The 15,184-nt window shown below is 39.0% G+C and overlaps 1 protein-coding gene across 4 annotated transcripts in view; it reads right to left on the bottom strand.

Annotated features, from left to right (window-relative positions):
* Window positions 1-15,184, bottom strand: part of ASCC3 (activating signal cointegrator 1 complex subunit 3) — a 418,508-nt gene that overhangs the window by 62,288 nt on the left and 341,036 nt on the right. The gene's annotated exons all lie outside the window — the stretch shown is intronic.

The raw sequence follows: 15,184 nt of genomic DNA, 5'->3' as shown, positions 1-15,184 counted from the left end.
ATATAAATATACTTGGTGGACTGTTGAAGGTCTATGTTTAAGAATTATATGTAGAATGGTAATAGGTATAGAACAAATAATCTTCCAAATAGGAGAAAACGAAGGGCAAACAAGAGGAACTAACTAGGAAAGGTGGTCAAGAATAAGTTGTAGTAGAGGAAGGAAGAGATTACAAAAGTGCAGTACCTGTATAAAAGAATAAATGGACATTTATCCCTCATTAAAAACTCAAATGAAGTAATGCTTTGTACAACAAAAATGTTTATTCTTGAAAACCTATATTTTACAAATACTTAGACTTTAAATATGGTCCTTGCTGCCCAGTATCATATTAGATAATGTAATATTTGCCTAATTATTCAGGAAGATAAATACTAAACATCACAGTCCAACCAAATTAGAGTTGACATTACTAAAGAACTAGATTAACTTGACCAGAGCTTTAACTGCATTTTTCCGATGAATATATGCCTAATAAAATGGCCAATCTGATCTGCCTGATTTTTCTCTCAGCCAGGTTTCCAATAGGTTCCCAACTGTTTCGCAGATTACTGCTTAGTCCCAAAAGAAAGAACATTTTTCTTACTAATACAGCTTCCTCATAGCTTTCTTTTTATTTATTTATTTATTTATTTATTTATTTATTTATTTATTTATTTATTTTATTATACTTTAAGTTCTAGGGTACATGTGCTTAACGTGCAGGTTTGTTACATATGTATACTTATGCCATGTTGGTGTGCTGCACCCATCAACTCATCAGCACCCATCAATTCATCATTTATATCATGTATAACTCCCCAATGCAATCCCTCCCTCCTCCCCCCTCCCCATGATAGGCCCCAGTGTGTGATGTTCCCCTTCCTGAGTCCAAGTGATCTCATTGTTCAGTTCCCACCTATGAGTGAGAACATGCGGTGTTTGGTTTTCTGTTCTTGTGATAGTTTGCTGAGAATGATGGTTTCCAGCTGCATCCATGTCCCTACAAAGGACACAAACTCATCCTTTTTTATGGCTGCATAGTATTCCATGGTGTATATGTGCCACATTTTCTTAATCCAGTCTGTCACAGATGGACATTTGGGTTGATTCCAAGTCTTTGCTATTGTGAATAGTGCCGCAATAAACATACGTGTGCATGTGTCATAGCTTTCAAGCCCAAGTTCCTAACTCAAAGAAGTGCTAATCCATTTGCAAGGCATCTTAGTGAAGGAGTAATGACCCAGTCATAATCAGTATTACTAATCATAATTACTTTATGATTTCTTCTAATTACTAAGTGGCTTTAAAAAAATAAATAAATAGATGAGCATTCTTAGGAGCACAGACATTGGTCTGAAAGCCAGGATGTCACATTAAAGAGCCTTAGTGCTTTTTTATTTGGAGGTAGGATGATGTGGCAGTGAAGGTTCATTTTTTTACAGACTGTCATTCCCTGTGGTAGTCTAAACCCCAGAGCCATGGCTTTTAGTAAAATATTAACCTAGGGAGAGAGGATGAAGCGAACAAGGGAGTAGGGCAGAGCAACCAAAGACAGAGAACTCAGAAAATGCCACTGAAGGGGTAAGTATGAAAGAGGATGGATAGGCTAATTTCTTTCACTGTAGCAACCACTTTACTATATATCTCATAACATCATATTGCAGACCTTAAATATACACATTGACATTTATTTTTTTAAATCCCTCTTAAGAGCATAGATTACTTGGCAGCATAATAGTCACAAGACTGTGTACTTATTTTATTCCTCCAGGCCTCTAATAATGAAATAAAATGTTTCTTAGTGAGTCCAGTAGGGCTGCTCTTCTGACAGTCAGGGAGAGACTAAGTGTTCTGAATCCCTAAAAATGTAAAGGTGTCCAGAGTAAAGCAGCGTTGAATGCAAAAGAAAAGCAAAACGTAAATAACAAACTTAAACCAAAACGCAGCAGAACACAAAACAAAAAACCTGTCTAGAGTAAGGTCAGATATGTTCCAACATGTGTCCCTTAAATATGTATAATGCTTTATAAACATATACATACTAATTATCTAATTACCTTATTGGATACACACAGTAACCCTGTGAAGATGTATAGGGTAGGCATAATCACACATTTTTTAATGAATGAAGAAATTGAGGCTTAGCGGGATTAAATAACTTGCCAGTTACCTAAAGAGGTGAAAATGGTCATGCTGAGATTCGAACCCATGTTTCTGAAATGCAAATACGCGTATTAAATCCACCATACTATGGCCACCTCAATGTATTAATGGCTTTTACCTGCATTTACAGGTCATTCCCCACCTCCTCAGTTTCAGCTGATGATCTTGCTTCTTAGTTTATGAAAAAATTAAAGCCAACAGGCCGGGCGTGGTGGCTCACGCCTGTAATCCCAGCACTTTGGGAAGCTGAGGCGGGCAGATCACGAGGTCAGGAGATCGAGACCATCCTGGCTAACACGGTGAAACCCCGTCTCTACTAAAAATGCAAAAAATTAGCTGTGAGTGGTGGTGGGCGCCTGTAGTCCCAGCTACCCGGGAGGCTGAGGCAGGAGAATGGTGTGAACCCAGGAGGCAGAGCTTGCAGTGAGCCGAGATCGCGCCACTGCACTCCAGCCTGGGCGACTGAGCGAGACTCCGTCTCAAAAAAAAAAAAAAAAAAAAAAAAAAAAAAAAAAAAAAAAAAAAAAAAAAGAGCCAACAGAAGGGCATAACTTCATTATACCACTATCCAACATCAACCTCCTTATATCTGTACTCCAACACTGTATCTTCTATTATGATGGATACGTTGTCCCTACTTGTACCTAAGGCCAATTCTTCCATTTATGCATTGATTACCATTTATCTTTTGTTTTTTTTAAGGACATTGCTCCTTCCTGTATTATCTCCCCACCCTGGGATAATTTCCATGAGCATATAAATATGCTGCAACAGCTTTAGAAAAAGAAGGAAAATTGATTCCATACCATCCCTGCCTTCCTAGCTCCATGTAAGGAAGGATACTCCTAGCTGTATTTGCTGTCTCTACTTTCTTAAAATTCATTCTGTCTTGAATCCTCTCAAATAAGTCTTTGGTCTTCAACCCGCCACTGAAATTACTCATTAAAGACGCCTAGGATCTCCATCTTATCAATTGAAAGAATATTCTCAGCTCCCATCTAACTCTGTATCTCAACAGTCTTTAACTCAGTTAATCACCATCCCCTTCTTGTTTTATTAGTGACTAGAAAATAGGAAAATTTGTATTTAAAAATTAAAATAGCTTTTAAATTACTTTAAAATATCATTTACTTATTGAAAACATCAGACTATAAACCCATAATCAAGAAAAAATATTTAAAATTCCACCACTCAGAGATGATCTGTATTAATATACTGGTGTACATTCATCTAAATATTTTATTATGCATATGTATGCATAGTAATATATATGTCTATATATATGGCTCAAGCCACATATACTATTTGTACCTTATTTTTTTTTCCTTTCACTAAACAATATGCTGTGGATGGCATTCCATGACTAGAGGTATAGGTATACATCATTGGATTAATGGTTGCACAGTATTTCATTGCATAGATGTACCTTAATTTTAATTAATTAATTTTCAACTTTTAGATTCAGTGGGTACATATACAGGTTTGTTACCTGGTACACTTGTGATGCTGAGGTTTGGGGTATGAATGATTCTATCACCCAACTACTGAACATAGTACCTAACAATTAGTTTTACAACCCTTGTCCCTCTCCCTCTTCCCCTCTAGCAGTCTCCAGTGTCTACAGTCATCTTTTTGTCCATGAGTACCCAATGTTTAGCTCCCACTTATAGGTGAGAACATGTGGTATTTGGTTTTCTGTTCTTGTGTTAATTTGCTTAGGATAACACTGCATCCATGTTGCTGCAAAGGACATGATTCTATTCTTTTTTTTGTGGCTGTGTAGTATTCCATGGTGTATATTTACCACATTTTCTTTATCCAATCCACTGTTCGTGGGCACTTAGATTGATTCAATGTCTTTGCTACTGTGAGAATGCTGAGATACACATGTGAGTGCATGTGTCTTTTGGTAGAAGGACTTGTTTTCTTTTGGATCCTCAGTAATGGGATTGCTGGGTTGAACAGTAGTTGTTTCTAGTTCTTTGAGAAATTTCCAAACTGCTCTCCACAGTGGCTGAACTAATTTATATTCCCACTAAGAGTTTATAAGCATTCCCTTTTCCCCACATCCTTGCCAACATGTTTTTTGACTTTTAATAATAACCTTTCTGGGCAGGCGCAGTGGCTCACACCCATAAACTTAGCACTTTGGGAGGCTGAGGTGGGAGGATCACCTGAGGTCAGGAGTTCGAGACCTGCCTGGCCAACATGGTGAAACCCCATCTCAACTAAAACTGCAAAAATTAGCCAGGCATGGTGGTGGGCGCTGTAATCCCAGCTACTAGGGAGGCTGAGGCAGGAGAATCACTTGGAACCGGGAGGCAGAGGTGGCAGTGAGCAGAGATCATGCCACTGCACTCCAGCCTGGGTGACAAAGTGAGACTCTGTCTCAAAAAAAAAAAAAAAAAAAAAAAAAAAAAAAAAAAAAAAATTCTGACTGGTATGATAGTATCTCATTGTGGTTTTGATTTGCATTTCTCTGATTAGTGATGTGGAGCATTTTTTTATGTTTGCTGGTTTCTTGTATGTCTTCTTTTGAGAAGTGTCTGTTCATGTCTTCTACCCATTTTTAAACAGAGTTGCTTGGTTTATTTTCCTTCTTCAATTGCTTAAGATCCTTATAGATTCTGGATATTAGACCTTTGTTGGACACATAATTTGTGAATACGTTCTGTAGGTTGTCTGTTTGGTCTTTTAATAGTTTCTTTTGCTGTGCAGAAGCTCTTTAATTAAGTCTCACTTGACATCGTCGGAATTGCTTTGGAGGACTCAGTCATAAATTATTTCTTTTGTTTTTTTTTGAGATGGAGTCTCGCTCTGTCATCCAGGTTGGAGTGCAGTGGCACAATCTTGGCTTACTGCAAGCTCCTCCTCCCAGGTTCATGCCATTCTCCTGCCTCAGCCTCCTGAGTAACTGGGACTACAGGATCCCGCCACCACACCCAGCTAATTTTTTTATATTTTTAGTAGAGACAGGGTTTCACTGTGTTAGCCAGGATGGTCTCAATCTCCTAACTTTGCGATCCACCCATCTTGGCCTAGTCATAAATTACTTCTTTCTTTTTTATTTATTAATTAATTTATTTTTTATTATACTTTAAGTTCTAGGGTACATGTGCATAACGTGCAGGTTTGTTACATATGTATACTTGTGCCATGTTGGTGTGCTGCACCCATCAACTCGTCAGCACCCATCAATTCGTCATTTACATCAGGTATAACTCCCAATGCAATCCCTCCCCCTCCCCCCTCCCCATGATAGGCCCCGGTGTGTAATGTTCCCCTTCCCGAGTTCAAGTGATCTCATTGTTCAGTTCCCACCTGTGAGTGAGAACATGCGGTGTTTGGTTTTCTGTTCTTGTGATAGTTTGCTAAGAATGATGGTTTCCAGCTGCATCCATGTCCCTACAAAGGAAACAAACTCATCCTTTTTTATGGCTGCATAGTATTCCATGGTGTATATGTGCCACATTTTCTTAATCCAGTCTGTCACTGATGGACATTTGGGTTGATTCCAAGTCTTTGCTATTGTGAATAGTGCCACAATAAACAGATGTGTGCATGTGTCTTTATAGCAGCATGATTTATAATCCTTTGGGTATATACCCAGTAATGGGATGGCTGGGTCATATGGTACTTCTAGTTCTAGATCCTTGAGGAATCGCCATACTGTTTTCCATAATGGTTGAACTAGTTTACAATTCCACCAACAGTGTAAAAGTGTTCCTATTTCTCCACATCCGCTCCAGCACCTGTTGTTTCCTGACTTTTTAATGATTGCCATTCTAACTGGTGTGAGATGGTATCTCATTGTGGTTTTGATTTGCATTTCTCTGATGGCCAGTGATGATGAGCATTTTTTCATGTGTCTGTCGGCTGTATGAATGTCTTCTTTTGAGAACTGTCTGTTCATATCTTTTGCCCACTTTTTGATGGGGTTGTTTTTTTCTTGTAAATTTGTTTGAGTTCTTTGAATGTTCTGGATAATAGCCGTTTGTCAGATGAGTAGATTGCAAAAATTTTCTCCTATTCTATAGGTTGCCTGTTCACTCTGATGGTAGTTTGTTTTGCAGTGCAGAAGCTCTTTAGTTTAATTAGATCCCATTTGTCAATTTTGGCTTTTGTTGCTTTTGGTGTTTTAGACATGAAGTCCTTGCCCATGCCTGTGTCCTGAATGGTATTATCTAGGTTTTCTTCCAGGGTTTTTATGGTATTAGGTCTAACATTTAAGTCTCTAATCCATCTTGAATTAATTTTCATATAAGGAGTAAGGAAAGGATCCAGTTTCAGTTTTCTACTTATGGCTACCCAATTTTCTCAGCATCATTTATTAAATAGGGAATCCTTTCCCCATTTCTTGTTTTTCTCAGGTTTATCAAAGATCAGATGGCTGTAGATGTGTGGTATTATTTCTGAGGATTCTGTTCTGTTCCACTGGTCTATATTTCTGTTTTGGTACCAGTACCATGCTGTTTTGGTTACTGTAGCCTTGTAGTATAGTTTGAAGTCAGGTATCGTGATGCTTCCAGCTTTGTTCTTTTGACTCAGGATTGTCTTGGAAATGCGGGCTCTTTTTTGGTTCCATACGAACTTGAAAGCAGTTTTTTCCAATTCTGTGAAGAAACTCATTGGTAGCTTGATGGGGATGGCATTGAATCTATAAATAATCTTGGGCAGTATGGCCATTTTCACGATATTGATTCTTCCTATCCATGAGCATGGTATGTTCTTCCATTTGTTTGTGTCCTCTTTGATTTCACTGAGCAGTGGTTGTAGTTCTCCTTGAAGAGGTCCTTTACATCCCTTGTAAGCTGGATTCCTAGGTATTTTATTCTCTTTGAAGCAATTGTGAATGGAAGTTCATTCATGATTTGGCTCTCTGTTTGTCTGTTACTGGTGTATAAGAATGCTTGTGATTTTTGCACATTAATTTTGTATCCTGAGACTTTGCTGAAGTTGCTTATCAGCTTAAGGAGATTTTGGGCTGAGACAGTGGGGTTTTCTAAATATACAATCATGTCATCTGCAAACAGGGACAATTTGACTTCTTCTTTTACTAACTGAATACCCTTGATTTCTTTCTCTTGCCTGATTGCCCTAGCCAGAACTTCCAACACTATGTTGAACAGGAGTGGTGAGAGAGGGCATCCCTGTCTTGTGCCAGTTTTCAAAGGGAATTTTTCCAGTTTTTGCCCATTCAGTATGATATTGGCTGTGGGTCTGTCATACATAGCTTTTATTATTTTGAGATACGTTCCATCAATATCAAATTTATTGAGCGTTTTTAGCATGAAGGGCTGTTGAATTTTGTCAAAGGCCTTTTCTGCATCTATTGAGATAATCACGTGGTTTTTGTCTTTGGTTCTGTTTATATGCTGGATTACGTTTATTGATTTGTGAATGTTGAACCATCCTTGCATCCCAGGGATGAAGCCCACTTGATCATGGTGGATAAGCTTTTTGATGTGCTGCTGAATCCGGTTTGCCAGTATTTTATTGAGGATTTTTGCATCGATGTTCATCAGGGATATTGGTCTAAAATTCTCATTTTTTGTTGTGTCTCTGCCAGGCTTTGGTATCAGGATGATGTTGGCCTCATAAAATGAGTTAGGGAGGATTCCCTCTTTTTCTGTTGATTGGAATAGTTTCAGAAGGAATGGTACCAGCTCCTCCTTGTACCTCTGGTAGAATTCAACTGTGAATCCATCTGGTCCTGGACTTTTTTTGGTTGGTAGGCTATTAATTATTGCCTCAATTTCAGAGCCTGCTATTGGTCTATTGAGGGATTCAGCTTTTTCCTGGTTTAGTCTTGGGAGAGTGTAAGTGTCCAGGAAATTATCCATTTCTTCTAGGTTTTCTAGTTTATTTGTGTAGAGGTGTTTATAGTATTCTCTGATGGTAGTTTGTATTTCTGTGGGGTCGGTGGTGATATCCCCTTTGTCATTTTTTATTGCATCTATTTGATTCTTCTCTCTTTTCTTCTTTATTAGTCTTGCTAGCAGTCTATCAATTTTGTTGATCCTTTCAAAAAACCAGCTCCTGGATTCATTGATTTTTTGGAGGGTTCTTTGTGTCTCTATCTCCTTCAGTTCTGCTCTGATCTTAGTTATTTCTTGCCTTCTGCTAGCTTTTGAATGTGTTTGCTCTTGCTTCTCTAGTTGTTTTAATTGTGATGTTAGAATGTCCATTTTAGATCTTTCCAGCTTTCTGTTGTGGGCATTTAGGGCTATAAATTTCCCTCTACAAACTGCTTTAAATGTGTCCCAGAGATTCTGGTATGTTGTATCTTTGTTCTCATTGGTTTCAAAGAACATCTTTATTTCTGCCTTCATTTCGTTATGTACCCAGTAGTCATTCAGGAGCAGGTTATTCAGTTTCCATGTAGTTGAGGGGTTTTGATTGAGTTTCTTCGTCCTGAGTTCTAGTTTGATTGCACTGTGGTCTGAGAGACAGTTTGTTATAATTTCTGTTCTTGTACATTTGCTGAGGAGTGCTTTACTTCCAATTATGTGGTCAATTTTGGAATAAGGGTGATGTGGTGCTGAGAAGAATGTATATTCTGTTGATTTGGGATGGAGAGTTCTGTAGATGTCTATTAGGTCTGCTTGCTGCAGAGATGAGTTCAATTCCTGGATATCGTTGTTAACTTTCTGTCTCGTTGATCTGTCTAATGTTGACAGTGGGGTGTTGAAGTCTCCCATTATTATTGTATGGGAGTCTAAGTCTCTTTGTAAGTCTCTAAGGACTTGCTTTATGAATGTGGTTGCTCCTGTATTGGGCGCATATATATTTAGGATAGGTAGCTCTTCCTGTTGAATTGATCCCTTTATCATTATGTAATGGCCTTCTTTGTCTCTTTTGATCTTTGATGGTTTAAAGTCTATTTTATCAGAGACTAGGATTGCAACTCCTGCTTTTTTTTTGTTCTCCATTTGCTTGGTAGATCATCCTCCATCCCTTTATTTTGAGCCTATCTATGTGTCTGCATGTGAGATGGATCTCCTGAATACAGCAGACTGATGGGTCTTGACTCTTTATCCAGTTTGCCAGTCTGTGTCTTTTAATTGGACCAGTTAGTCCATTTACATTTAAGGTTAATATTGTTATGTGTGAACTTGATCCTGCCATTATGATATTAACTGGTTATTTTGCTCGTTAGTTGATGCAGTTGCTTCCTAGCCTCGATGGTCTTTACATTTTTTCATGTTTTTGCAATGGCTGGTACCAGTTGTTCCTTTCTATGTTTAGTGCTTCCTTCAGGGTCTCTTGTAAGGCAGGCCTGGTGGTGACAAAATCTCTAAGCATTTGCTTTTCTATAAAGGATTTTATTTCTCCTTCACTGATGAAACTTAGTTTGGCTGGATATGAAATTCTGGGTTGAAAATTCTTTTCTTTAAGAATGTTGAATATTGGCCCCCACTCTCTTCTGGCTTGTAGAGTTTCTGCCGAGAGATCTGCTGTTAGTCTGATGGGCTCCCTTTGTGGGTAACTCGACCTGTCTCTCTGGCTGCCCTTAAGATTTTTTCCTTCATTTCAACTTTGGTGAATCTGGCAATTATGTGTCTTGGAGTTGCTCTTCTGGAGGAGTATCTTTGTGGCGTTCTCTGTATTTCCTGAATTTGAATGTTGGCCTGTGTTCCTAGGTTGGGGAAGTTCTCCTGGATGATATCCTGAAGAGTGTTTTCCAACTTGGTTCCATTTTCTCCCTCACTTTCAGGCACCCCAATCAGATGTAGATTTGGTCTTTTTACATAATCCCATACTTCTTGCAGGCTTTGTTCATTTCTTTTTCTTCTTTTTTCTTTAGACTTCTCTTTTTGCTTCATTTCATTCATTTGGTCCTCAATCGCTGATAGTCTTTCTTCTAGTTGATCGAGTCAGTTACTGAAGCTTGTGCATTTGTCATGTATTTCTTGTGTCACGGTTTTCATCTCTGTCAGTTCGTTTATGGCCTTCTCTGCATTAATTATTCTGGTTATCAATTCTTCCACTCTTTTTTCAAGATTTTTAGTTTCTTGCGCTGGGTACATAATTCCTCCTTTAGCTCTGAGAAGTTTGATGGACTGAAGCCTTCTTCTCTCATCTCCGTCCATCTTTCATCCGTTGCTGGCAATGAGCTGCGTTCCTTTGGTGGGGGAGGTGCCCTCTTATTCTTTGAATTTCCAGCTCTTCTGCCCTGCTTTTTCCCCATCTTTTTGGTTTTATCTGCATCTGGTCGTTGATGATGGTGATGTACTGATGGGGTTTTGGTGTGGGTGTCCTTCCTGTTTGTTAGTTTTCCTTCTGACAGTCAGGACCCTCAGCTGTAGGTCTGTTAGAGATTGCTTGAGGTCCACTCCAGACCCTGTTTGCCTGGGTGTCAGCAGCAGAGGCTGCAGAAGATAGAATACTGCTGAACAGCGAGTGTACCTGTCTGATTCTTGCTTTGGAAGCTTCCTCTCAGGGGTGTACTCCACCGTGTGAGGTGTGGGGTGTCGGTCTGCCCCTAGTGGAGGATGTCTCCCAGTTAGGCTACTCAGGGGTCAGGGACCCACTTGAGCAGGCAGTCTGTCCATTCTCAGATCTCAACTTCCATGTTGGGAGATCCACTGCTCTCTTCAAAGCTGTCAGACAGACTCATTTGCATCTGCAGAGGTTTCTGCTGCTTTCTTTTGTTTGTTTTTATTTTGTTGTTGTTGTTTAGCTGTGCCCTGTCCCCAGAGGTGGAGTCTACAGAGACTGGCAGGCCTCCTTGAGCTGCTGTGAGCTCCACCCAGTTCGATCTTCCCAGGGCTTTGTTTACCTACTTAAGCCTCAGCAATGGCGGGCGCCCCTCCCGCAGCCTCGCTGCTGCCTTGCAGTTAGATCGCAGACTGCTGTGCTAGCAATGATGATGGCTCCGTGGGCGTGGGACCCTCCCGGCCAGGTGTGGGATATAATCTCCTGGTGTGCCCGTTTGCTTAAAGCACAGTATTGGGGTGGGAGTTACCTGATTTTCCAGGTGTTGTGTGTCTCAGTTCCCCTGGCTAGGAAAAGGGATTGACTTCCCCCTTGCGCTTCCCAGGTGAGGCGATGCCTCACCCTGCTTCAGCTCTTGCTGGTTGGGCTGCAACAGCTGACCAGCACTGATTGTCCAGCACTCTCTAGTGAGATAAACCCAGTACCTCAGGTGAAAATGCAGAAATCACCTGTCTTCTGTGTTGCTCGCACTGGGAGCTGGAGACTGGAGCTGTTCCTATTCGGCCATCTTGCTCCCACAAATTACTTCTTAAGGCTGATGTCCAGAATGGTGTTCCCTATGTTTTCCTCTAGGATTCTTATAGTTTGAGGTCTTAAATTTAAGTCTTTAACCCACCTAGAGCTAATTTTTGTATATGGTGAAAGGCAGGAGTCCAGTTTCATTCTTCTGCATATGGGCTAGCCAGTTTACTGAATAGACAGTCCTTTCTGCATTGCTTATTTTTGTCAACTTTCTTGAAGATTTGGTGACTGCATGTGTGTGGCTTTACTTCTGGGCTCTCTATTCTGTTCCACAGGTTCATGTGTCCGTTTTTGTATGAGTACCATGCTGTTTTGGTTACTGTAACATTTTAATATAGCTTGAAGTCAGGTAATGTGATGCCTCTGGCTTTGTTCTTTTTGCTTACAATTGCTTTGGCTATTTGTGCTCTTTTTTGGTTCCACATGAATTTTAAAATAGGTTTTTCCCAATTCTATGAAAAATGACATTGGTAGTTTGACAGGAATAGCATTAAATCTGTAGATTGCTTTGGGCCATATGGTTATTTTAATGATATTGATTCTTGCAATCTATGAGTATGGAATGTTTTTCCATTTGTTTGTGTTATCTATGTTACCTTTTAACAGTATTTTGAAGTTCTCATAGAGATCTTTCACCTCCTTGGTTAGATGTATTCCTAGGTATTTAATTTTGTTGCAGCTATTGTAAATAGGATTTCATTCTTCATTTGGCTCTCAGACTGAACATTACTGGTGTAGAGAAATGTTACTGATTTTCTGTACACTGAATTTGTATCCTGGAAGCTTGCTAAAATCTTTTGTTGGTTTTAATATTCTTTTGGTGAAGTCTTTAGGGTTTTCTAAGTATATAATCATATTATCACCAAAGAGAGATAGTTTGACTTCTTATTTTCCTATTTGGACGCCTTTTATTTCTTTCTCTTGTCTGATTGCTCTGGCTACCACTTCCAGTACTGTGTTAAATAGGAATGGTGAGAATGGCATCCTTGCCTTGTTCCAGTTCTCAAGGGAAATGATTCCAGTTTAAGTTCAGCATGATGTTGGCTGTGGGTTTGTCATATTATTTTGAGCTATGTTCCTTTGATACCTAGTTTCCTGAGACCATCCCCTTCTTGAGGTACTTTTTTCCACCTGGTTTCCAGGACAATGCACTCTCCTGGATGTTTTCCTTTTTGCTTATTGTTCCTTACTCCTAGTTTTCTTTGTTGTCACACCTTCTCCTCCTTCTCTCCCTAAAGTCTACATACTAGCATTCTCAAGAGCTCAACCTTTAGACCTCTGATCAATACTGACTGCCTAGATGATCTCAACCAATTCCATGACTTTGAAACTTGGAAAAGAATCCATATGCCTGTCACAGTACCCCCATTCCCCAAGACAAACACACACTCTGCTCTTTACTCATTGCTTTTCACCTCAATTAATGGTATTCTCTTTCAGCAAACTGTTCAGGCCCAAACCTAGATAGCATCTTCCATTCTTGTAATTAATCAATCAATCATTAATTCCTGTTGGCTCAACCTTTAAAATATCCTGGGTTTGACTACTACTCACCATTCCAACCTCTAACCACTCTATCCAAGCCACCATCTTCTCTCACATGGACTCTCTCCAACAGCCAGTTCTCCATAAAAAAGCAAGAATGATCTTTTTCACTATCAATAACATCACATCACTCATTGGATCAAAATCCCACCAACGGCTCCACTGAACACTTAGGATAAAATCAACACTCCTTACTATGGTCCTAGATGACGTCACCTCTGTCTCCTAGGCCCTCTCAGTGTGCACTCCACTTTAAGCATACGGGCTTTTCTGCTGTTCTTTGAAATTTCCAAGCAGTTCCTGCTTCCTTTGCATTTGGCTTTTCCTTCTACCTGGGATTTCTTCCCCAAGGCTTTCTCATGATTTGTTCCTTCATGTTATTCAGTTCTTTGTTCAAATATCATCTTTTCAGAATGGCTTTCCTTTACCATCATAAACCATCCTATTAATAAGAGCATCCTCTAATTATCTTCTGATTATGACCACGTTTTCCCACATCTACCACTTATATTCACCTGAAATTACATGTGTGTTTATTCTTGGCCAACTCCACTATAACTGTAAGGTCCATGAGTGGCGGAACCATTAGCTCTGTTTTCTGCTATATCCACCATGGCTGGAATATAATATGTGCTCAATAAATATTATTATTAAATAATAGCTAATATTTACTGATTAGTGCAAATAAGCAAATAATTGTTCTATACACTTCACCTATATAAACTAATGCAATCATTCCAATAACCTCATGAGGAAACTGAGGCTCAGAGGGTAAGTACCATTGTCCAAGGTCTAGAAAGCAGCAGAGATAGTATTTGAAACTGTTCAGGTTTCATTTCAGAACCCAGGCTCATAATAACTAAGCTTACATGATCAGAATTATAACCTTAGTGAATTGACTAGATGATAGATGAGCTAATATGCAAAATTTTCTTCACAGCAGGTTTGTTTTGTAACTTTGTGGAATATGGGAGTCAGTGAAAGCCAGAGTTATCACCCACAGGCAGAAACTCTTTTATAATGTAACATTATAATGTGAAAAGTTAATGTGATGTGGCAATATACACAAATACTTGTGATATCACAAAGGTATAGCTCTGCAATCTTTCTGCACATGGACTATTGACTCTTACAAGACTTGTGAGAAAATGATCAGGAGATATAAATCTCTGTATAGACTATGCTCTAGATTGAATATTTGTGTCCCCTGCCCCCCATTAATATGTTAAACCTGAACTCCCAGTGTGATGGTGTTTGGAGATGGGGGCTTTGGGGAGGGGGTGATTAGGTCATGAAAGTAGAACTCTCATGAATAGGGTTAGTGCCCTTATAAAGGAGACTCCAGAGAAATCTCTCACCACTTCTGCCATGTGAGGGCACAACTAGAAGATGGCCAGCCATCTATGCACCAGCAGACAGGCCCTCAACAAACATTGAATCTGCTGATTCCTTGATTTGGTACTTCATAGTCTCTAGAACGGTGAGAAATAAATATCTATTATTAAAGCTACCTATTCTATGGTATTTTTGTTTGTAGCAGCCTGAATGCACCAAGACAGGCTAAATAATAGCTAAGGCTTGAGGACTACTGGTGGTCTGATAACAATCAATGAAAAGACAATAGGGCATAGGGAAACACTGTCAGGAATAACAAACAAACTAAGAAAGGGTAACTGTCCTCTTTTCAATTTAAAAAACTTGTAAAAGTAGTATTATATATAAAATAAGATTCAATAAAGCAAGGAGATAAACACAATGACCTGTTTTTAAACACATTAGGATATACTTCCTAATAAATAATTAACAAAAATTTTTGTCCTAATCTGTGTTAACATAGTTGTTTTAAGTACATAGTGAATGAACTGTATTTCTCTACATTGTTACATAGAGAAAAGGTCTGGCATTTTAGCTAACCTAAAAGGTTATCTGATCCCTCATCATGAAGGGGTATTTTCTACGATTATTTTTTCCTCTTAAAATTCTATGTTTCCAAAATAACATAATATTGTAGGACTCTGCTTATAGTGGGTTGGATTGAATGCTGGCATGCTTAATTTTTCTTTTTCTCTGTTACATAAAAGTGATACTGAAACGTATTCAGATGGCCTTAAATATTGGAAATGATCACTCCTATTTACCTACTGAGCTGCTTTCTGATTTTAAAAGTAGCATGATATGATTTTTAGTTTAAACAGCGTTTTGGTATTATTTGTACTGAGAAGACATTTGGGGCATGAATCATGAATCTTTTGGA

This window comes from Rhinopithecus roxellana, chromosome 4 (genome assembly GCF_007565055.1).
Source record: "Rhinopithecus roxellana isolate Shanxi Qingling chromosome 4, ASM756505v1, whole genome shotgun sequence".
Lineage (NCBI taxonomy): Eukaryota > Metazoa > Chordata > Mammalia > Primates > Cercopithecidae > Rhinopithecus > Rhinopithecus roxellana.
The sequence above is the reverse complement of the archived record's forward strand: the minus strand, read 5'-3'. Positions and strand labels throughout refer to the sequence as shown.